The sequence below is a fragment of the Petaurus breviceps genome, unplaced genomic scaffold (assembly GCF_028583685.1).
Source record: "Petaurus breviceps papuanus isolate PSGF00001 unplaced genomic scaffold, PetGlider_PUasm1.0 179, whole genome shotgun sequence".
Classification (NCBI taxonomy): domain Eukaryota; kingdom Metazoa; phylum Chordata; class Mammalia; order Diprotodontia; family Petauridae; genus Petaurus; species Petaurus breviceps.
In genome coordinates this window covers 7,866,992-7,875,424 of record NW_027185779.1, presented here as the reverse complement: position 1 = coordinate 7,875,424, position 8,433 = coordinate 7,866,992, and the positions used below count along the sequence as shown (strand labels likewise).

The following is an 8,433-nucleotide window of genomic DNA, read 5'->3' as shown; positions in this document are numbered from 1 at the left end:
TAGTTGCCAACATGGCAAGTCCTATATTTAGTTGGAGTTCACATTGATACAATAAATTATCAGCTGCTGGCTTAATCAAAGGTCAACATAAGATGTGGAATCAAAGGGCCTGGATTCAAATCCTGACTCTTATAAATACACCTTATTACCTTAGACAAGTCATTTGGCCTCTCTGAGTCTCAGTTTCTTTATCTGCCAACTAAGGGGACTAGATTAGATGATATCTAAAGTTTCTTCCAACTCTGATTCTATGAATGAACACCTCATACAAAACAAAATTGATTGTTACTGTCAGCTTGATGGGGGCCGGGGGAATAATTTCTATGTTTCTGTTTTGTTTTTATACTTTTTCATCTTTTAGAACTGGTTCTTTGGGAACAGTGAAATTATCATAACATTCATTATATAAGTAGCTAGTGCAATGGTATCAAATTCAAATAGAAATGAATCCTTGGAGGCATATTGACTTAGAAAACCTCAAATTAACATTATCTACTTTGCATTATAATTTATTTTGTTAAACATTCCCTATTTACATTTTTCTTTTTTATTATTTGCAGTTTATTAATCATAAAAACATCTACATACACATGAAAAAATAGTAACACAAGTGTATGTTCATTTATTACAAGTCTTTGGTGGGACAACAAGTTGCGGGTAACTAAAACTTTTTTCCCACAGTTTTTGGTGCATCTGACAATCAAAACTTTCTGGTTGATTCTCTATAATTTCTGGCTCTCCACTGTTGTTTGTCATAACTCACAATGTCACCATTTTGGAAAATCAGGTCAATATGGGTCGTCATAAGGAATCATTCAGGAAGGAGAAAATATAGTTGTTTTGGGAGCCCTATGTTTCTTTAGGGATTTGAGGTCAAAATGGTCAAGCCTAGAGAGCTGCTGAGGTTTCTACGTTCCTCCGTTCAGGATCATCCAATTGCAAAAGCTCATTACGGGCAAACTTGGCCGCATTGGATCAATACTCCTTTTTATTTTGTCCCAGTCCAGTTTATATTGAATACCACACACCAACAGCACAAAAGGTAAAATAAGGACCCATAACATCACCTGTTGTCATAGTTTCCTTAAGGTCAAGTTGCACATGTTGCATTTGTGCAAACTGAAGGAGGGCTGACACTGGATTGATCTCTCCACGTTTGTACTTCATGATGAATTCCTTGGGAATCTTTGGATGAAGGACAGTATTTTGATCAGGCAGGACTACTTTGGAAAGCAGTGATTCTGTGATCTGTATAACCTTAGAAGCTAAATTCAACACATTATAATCTTCTGATACTGAATATCCTGGAGGAAGATTCATTGTTGTGGAAGAAGTTTCAACTGGCAAGTTCTTTTTCAACATCTGAGCAAAGCTAGGAATGTGGGATCTCTGAAACCAATCCTTGTTACCAGACATTTTCTTGGGTTTTGGAGAGGTCCCCCAGGCTGTTGTCTCCACCTTGTCCTCCAGGGCTGCTTCCAACCCCCTCTCCCCCCACATCACTCCCAACTACCCACCTACCCCCCCACCCAGCCCAATTACATTTTAATCTCAAAGTAAGGAAGTTTGCAGGCAGCATGCATCCTACAGGATTCTAGTTTGACACCTCTGGTATAGAGGATAAAATGTTGGACTTAGGGTCAAGAAAACATGAGTAAAAATATTACCTTGGGCATTGTAATGTAATGCCAAAAGAAGACAACTTCCCAGGTTCAAAATACCAGCATAGGTGCTCTCTATTTTATTCAGTAACAAACCCAGAACAGAGAAGATCAAAACATGACATCATTCAAAATACAGCATTTACTAAGTGTGATTAAATAATCTCCAAGTACTACCCCACCCCAGGACCTTCCAATCATTCAATCAATTACAAAGTCTCTGTTCTAAATACTACTCCACCCCTAGGCTATACCTTAATTAAGTCCACCACAAAGTCCCTCTTCTCAAATGGAGATTAGTTTCCAAACATAAGTAAAGTACCTTCATTTGTCAATCACAGAGCACAATAAGGTCAAAAGTTCCCCACCCCTGGATCACAATTGAATCTACCCCAGAGTTACATCAAGTTTAAACACAGCACTTAATACCCAAATGGAGGTCTTTTCTTCATCTTGACAGGAGGCAAGTTCTCAGCAATCTTAGTTCCTGGGGAGACAAGGCTTAGCAAGGCCATAAGATACATTGCCAGTCCCTTCATGAATTTATCCTCTGTCTGTAGAACAGTCCTAGAACCCCTGAACATATTAGCAAAGCCCTCTCCCAGGATTTCTGTAAACATCCAACAAGAAAATCCTTCTTCAGGGCTTCCGAACCAACAGAAAGGTTCCCAGACCCCTGCAACAACAGCACTGCCCTTCACCAGTGGACAGTATTCACTCTGTCTGCAGGACAGTCTCCAGACCCCTGCAACAACAGTACTGCCCTTCACCAGTGGACAGTATTCACTCTGTCTGCAGGACAGTCTCCAGACCCCTGCAACAACAGTACTGTCCCTCACCAGTGGACAGTATTCACTCTCTGTCTGCAGGACAGTCTCAGGGCTTCTTAACCAAATGCCAGGTTCCAGGACTTCTTCAACAAAAGGACTGTCTTTCACCAGTGGACAAATCTGGCAAAACAACATCAAAACAGACAAAGTACCAGCAAAACAGCCATGTCTCCTCAGTCCTTGGCAGCTCAGGGGGCAGGTCTCAAAAGTCCAGGGCAATTCAAAGCGGCCACCAGCAATTCTCTTAGTCTCTCTCTCTGCCTCCACGAGGTGCTGCTTCCAAAAAAAAAAAATCTTCCGCCTCTCTCTAGTGTCTCTCCAAATCTACATCACCAGCTCCTCCCAGTTCAGGACTTTCTTTTCACATCAACAAGCCCATCCCACAGGTGGGATTAACAAACTCTGGGTTTTAACACAATCAATTTGAAAACCAAGCCAATACAGGGGAATCTTTAATTGCCATTACTATCACAGGCATTTGCTAGCTGGGCAACCCTGGGCTGTTCATTTAACTACTCTCAGTCTATATTTTCTCATCTACAAAAGGAAGATGCTAATAATACCAACCTCATGGGGTTGTAAGGAACAATGAGATGATATATGTAGTTCCCAAATCTCAAAATGCTGACTAAATGCTAACTATTATAATACAATTGTGTCTCCAATGCCACAGTAAAGCACAGGCCAAAGTTCTTGACTTGTTCCTAAATATTTGATCTTTTCCTTTTTTTAAGCTAGAAAGGACTGCCCAAATTGAAGCAAAATTCAAAATAATATTATTGAAGATAGCAATGCCCCACTCCAAGATTCCCTTTTGTTATGGGCAAAGGGAGGTAATGTGAGCTGAAAGGGGCCACTGACATATTCTTTGACTCTCTCCCAGGAAAAGCTCAAGCCTAGTGTGAGGTTTCCTAGACCTTGCTTATAAGAATATCTAAGGAAAGTGATGCTAGAGAAATAATGGAACATGGTCTTGTTGGATAGTATCTGATTTATGCCCTTTATTGCCATTTTGGAAAAATATAGAGGCAGCACAGTCTGATGCGAAAAAAGCTCTGAAGTTGTAGTCAGCAGATCTGGGTCCATGCTCAGTCACGTCACTTTTTTCTTTTTTTAAGCAATAGGGGTTAAGTAACTTGCTCAAGGTTACACGGCCAGGTGTTTCTGGGTGGGTGCTAAGTGTCTGAGCCCGGGATTCGATCTCCAGGTCTTCTCAACACTGGAGCAGGTGCTCTTACTTGAGTCACATCACTTTCTATCTGTGTGTATCCTTGAACAAGTTAGTGAGTCAGCTAGGTGGCTCAGTGGATAGAGTGGGTCAGGAAGAATTGAGTATAAACTCAACCTCATACACTTACACTTGACATCTGCTTCCTCAGTTTCCCCATCTGTAAAATGAGGATAATAAGAGTACCAGGGTTGTTGTGAGCAAAAAAATAGTTATAAAATTCTATACAAATACTAGCAAGAGTTACTATAGTCAGTCAACAAACGTTATATGTCAGGCACTATCCTAAACACTGAAGATATAAAGAAAGGCAAAAACATGGTCCTTGACATCAAGGAACTTTTATTCCAATGGGGAAGACCATACAAACCACAAGTTATATACAGTGTCAATGGGAAGTAATCTTAGAGGGTAAACACTAGCGGTAGAAGGGAACAAAAAAGGTTTCTTGAAGAGAATGGATTTTGAGCTGAACCTCAGAAAAGTCCAGAGAAGCCAGGAGACAGAGGTGAAAAGGAAGAGTATTTCAGGCCAGGAAGACAACTAGCGAAAAGTGTCATAGCAAGAAGGCGGAGTGTCATATGTAAGAAATAGCAAGAATGCCTGTTACTAGATCACAGAATTTGTGGAAGAGAGTAGAGTACAAGAAGACTACAAAGTAAGAAAGCACCAAGTTATGAAGGTATGAAGGTCTTTAGAAGTCAAGCAGAGAATTTTTTATTTGATCTTGAAATAATATGCAGCCAGTGTAGCTTTTTAAGTGGGAGGTTAACAGGATCAGATCTGTGCATTAGGAAAATTGCTCTGGCAGCCAAATGGAGGATGGATTGGAGAAGGGAGAGACTTGAGGCAAGGTGACAAACTAGATGGCTATTAGAATAGTCCAAGTTTGAAGTGATGAGGGCTGCACTAAGATAGAGGCCAAGTGAGTGGAAATAAAGAGGTGGAAGAGAGAAATGAGAAATGTGAAGGTAGAAATCACAAGACTTGGCCAACAGATTGGGTATGTGAAGGGAGGGTGAATAAGAAGTCACAGATGACAGCAAAGTTCATAACCTCTCTGATCCTCTATTCATCTGTGAAATGGCAGGGGGAGGGGATATTGTAGAGATGATTACTGTTCAGCTACATGATGGAATCATGACCTTTAGGGTCTCTGCCAACTAAAGGATTCTTTGATTCTTGTACTTCTAATGACAATTTCTAATCACAATATTCTAATATTTGTACAACTGTTCTTTTGGCAAGGCATATGTTGGCTGCCTTTGAAAGGACCCTAAATCTTGGAAGACCTTGGGAGTTATATTTCTTCCTAGCTCAAGAAGCCACTATGGTGACAGTTTTAAGTCTCTCTGGAGAGGGATATGAAAGAAAAGGGTTAGAGACAGAGTAGTGTTAGACTAGCATCAGGACGGCCTTGGTAGCAGCAGCAGATGGAGGGTGCTTTTCTAGGAGACTGATTTTAAACCTTGTTACAGCTGGAGTCTTTCCTTTAACCTGACTGCAGCTCAGCTTATTAAAATAATCCAGCAGGAATTGTCTCAAAAATGGCTACTCTCCTAAACCTCTTGGGTAATATCGAAGTTACTCCACTTTCTGTTCTATGTTTTATTGTTGCATGAAATGAGCAGCATGGTTCATCGCTAAGTGCTTCTTTTGCTATTTCAAATATTTTCCTATGTTATTTGACTTTTAAATACAAGTTTACTAAGGATATAAGATTATGTTAAATGTATCTTGAGATTATTTTTTTGTTATAGAGAATATAATAAAAGAAGTTAGGGTCACTGTGGACAATTGGTCACAACAAATTCAGCTGACTGTAGAACACCCTTTCAGCTAGGGAAGAAACAGATTGACTGGAGCTTTGAGAATTTTATGGAGAAGGAAATGTCAAATTACTCTACTATCCTTGCTAAGAAAACCCTTAAATGGGGTTATGAAGAGTCAGACAAGACTGAAAACTGACTCCACAATGACAACAGCAAAAACTGAACATTTAGTGGTTGTCTTTACACAATCTTTTTATGTACTGAGACAAAGGTTGCTAGAGCTAGCTTGAACTGATTCGTAAGAGCTGATTGTTTAATTTTCAGTGTGAGCATTTCTAGCTCAGAAATTAACAGATGCTACAACTCAAGCTTTGATTTATTGTGCTCTTAATTGTCTAGATATAAGGAAGTGAAGAAGAAAATGTTAATTATGCAGATTAAACTTAAAATTGTGTTCTGTACATATTTTTAGAGAAAAGGTTATTAAATGTTTGCCAGTACACCATACCCCTGTCAACATGACTTGTTAAAAGGGAAGGAGATCTGGGGTTCAATTCTGTCTGATAGCAGAGGATGAGTCAGTCTAAACTGATGTGTAGAAAGATCAATTGATTTAATTTTTTTTTATTTTTCTGCATATGTAATATTTTATGTAGAAATATCCAAAGAACAAGATCAATATTTTGATGATGATATAGAAAGCCTTCACTAAGATATTTTTTCTTTTTTGTATTTAATTTTTCTCAATTACATGTAAATACAATTTTTTGACATTTGGTTCATTTTAAATTTTGAGTTTCAAATTTTTCTTCTCCCTACCTCCCTTAACCCCTCCTTGAGAAGGCAAGCAATTTGACATAGATTATACATGTGCAGTCATGCAAAACATTTCTATATTATCCATGTGTAAAGCCATGCACGAGAAGCTTTCCAGAAGAATGCTACTGTGAACAGCTTTTAAGGTTCTGATTACACAGCATAGTGAACACTATTTATTCCATAAGAAATCAAAGTAAAACATTCACAGTAAATCATGGTACAGCATTCACAATATTACAACTTATCACAGAAAATCACAATATAGTATTCACAAAAGCTTATCATTAAATGGTCACATAGTTTTCACCAAAGCGGTGACAATATTTAGAACAAAGAACAATCATCTCAAAGTACAATAGTCAGTCTTCCACTCATGGGGCACACTTAAGTTAACTCAATCAGTCACTTATGTAGCAATCAATTACTAAGTATGATTGATCACTAAGCATTAGAAAATACACAAACCCTCCACCCCTAGGTCACTAGTAAACTACAATTTCATTATTACTCAGTACCCAGGGAGAGGGTACTTGTCATTTTGACTTGGGGCCTCTTCTCAGATTCCCTGGACCTCCTTCCATGGTACCAGATTCTACCTGGATTTACCAGACTGTCACCTGGGTTCAATGGCAGGCAGCTACCAGTTCCTTGATCAGCTTCCACACTGAAGTTCACAGGGTCCAGTCCATCTCAAATCCTTCACAATTTCTGCTCCCAGGAATTCAAGGCTCAACCAAGCCACAAACAGACAATGTATTAGCATCCTGGTCATGCTTCCTCAGTTTTCTACAGCTCCTTCAAAAAATGAGAATCACCTTATCCAACCTGTGGGGGAGGAGGCTCCTGGGCTCCTGTTCAGAAGAAGACCCACAACCACAAGTTCTCAGGAAATTCTGGATCAGTTCTTGATTCTCTCTTCTGTAGCTGCTCTGCCTCCAGATGAAATTCTGACTGTGCCTCTCTGGGGCTTTTCTTATATACACAGCATTAGCTACTTACTGTTTCAGCCAATCCCTTCCTGTTATGTCAGAAACAGGGGTTCATAGCTTCTGTTTCTTTCACAGAGGTTTGATTAGTTACTAAATGCTAATTATCTGCTTATTTGCGAATACAAAAAGGGATCTTCAAGTTACCATTACACCATGTTGTAAAAGAAAACAGACCAAAAAAAAAAATAAAAAAAGCAAGTATAATAAAGTTTTTAAAAAGTATACTTCAATTTGCATTCAGACTCCATTAGTTCTTTGTCTGGAAATAGATAGTATTTTTCATCATAAGTACTTTGTAATTGTCTTAGATCCTTGTTTTACTGAGAATAGCTGTCATTCACAGTTGATCATCACACAAAATTGCTGTTACTGTGTACACTCTTCTCCTGGTTCTGCTCATTCCACTTTGCATCAGTTCATATAAATTTCCCCAGGTTTTTCTGAAAGCATCTTGGTTGTCATTTCTTATAGCAATATAGTATTATGTGACGATCATGTTACAACTTCCTTAGCTATTCCCAATTGATAGAAATGCCCTCAACTTCCAGTTCTTTGAAACCACAAAAAGAGTTGCTATAAATATTTTTGTACATACATATTGTTTTCCTTTTTTATATCTCTTTGAGATACAGATTTAGTAGTGCTATTGCTTAGTCAAAGACAATACACATTTTTATAGTCCTTTGGGCATAGTTCCAAACTGCTATCCAGAATGTTTAGAACAGTTCACAGAATATTAGCATCCCAATTTTCCCACATCCATTCCAACATTTATCATTTTCTTTTCTGTCATATTAGCCAATCTTATAGGTGTGAAGTGGTACCTCCGAGTTGTTTTAATGTGCATTTCTCTAATCTATAGTGATTTAGAGCATTTTTTTCATATGACTATAGACAGCTTCAATTTTTTCTTCTGAAAACTGCCTGTTCACATCCTTTGACTATTTATTAATTGGAAAATGATTTGTGTTCTTATAAATTTGACTAAATTTTCTATATATTTGAGAAATGAGGCCTTTAACAGAGAAATATGCTGTACTAAATTTTCCCCAGTTTCCTTTTTTTCTCATAATTTTTAGCTGCAATCGTTTTGTTTGTGTAAAATCTCTTTAATTTATTCATTTTATATCCCAT

At 38.3% G+C, this 8,433-nt stretch overlaps 1 pseudogene; it reads right to left on the bottom strand.

The window, feature by feature from the left end:
• Window positions 1-888: 888 nt before the first annotated feature.
• LOC138160079 (adenosine deaminase domain-containing protein 1 pseudogene) lies at window positions 889-1,416 on the bottom strand (annotated as a pseudogene).
• Window positions 1,417-8,433: the final 7,017 nt, after the last annotated feature.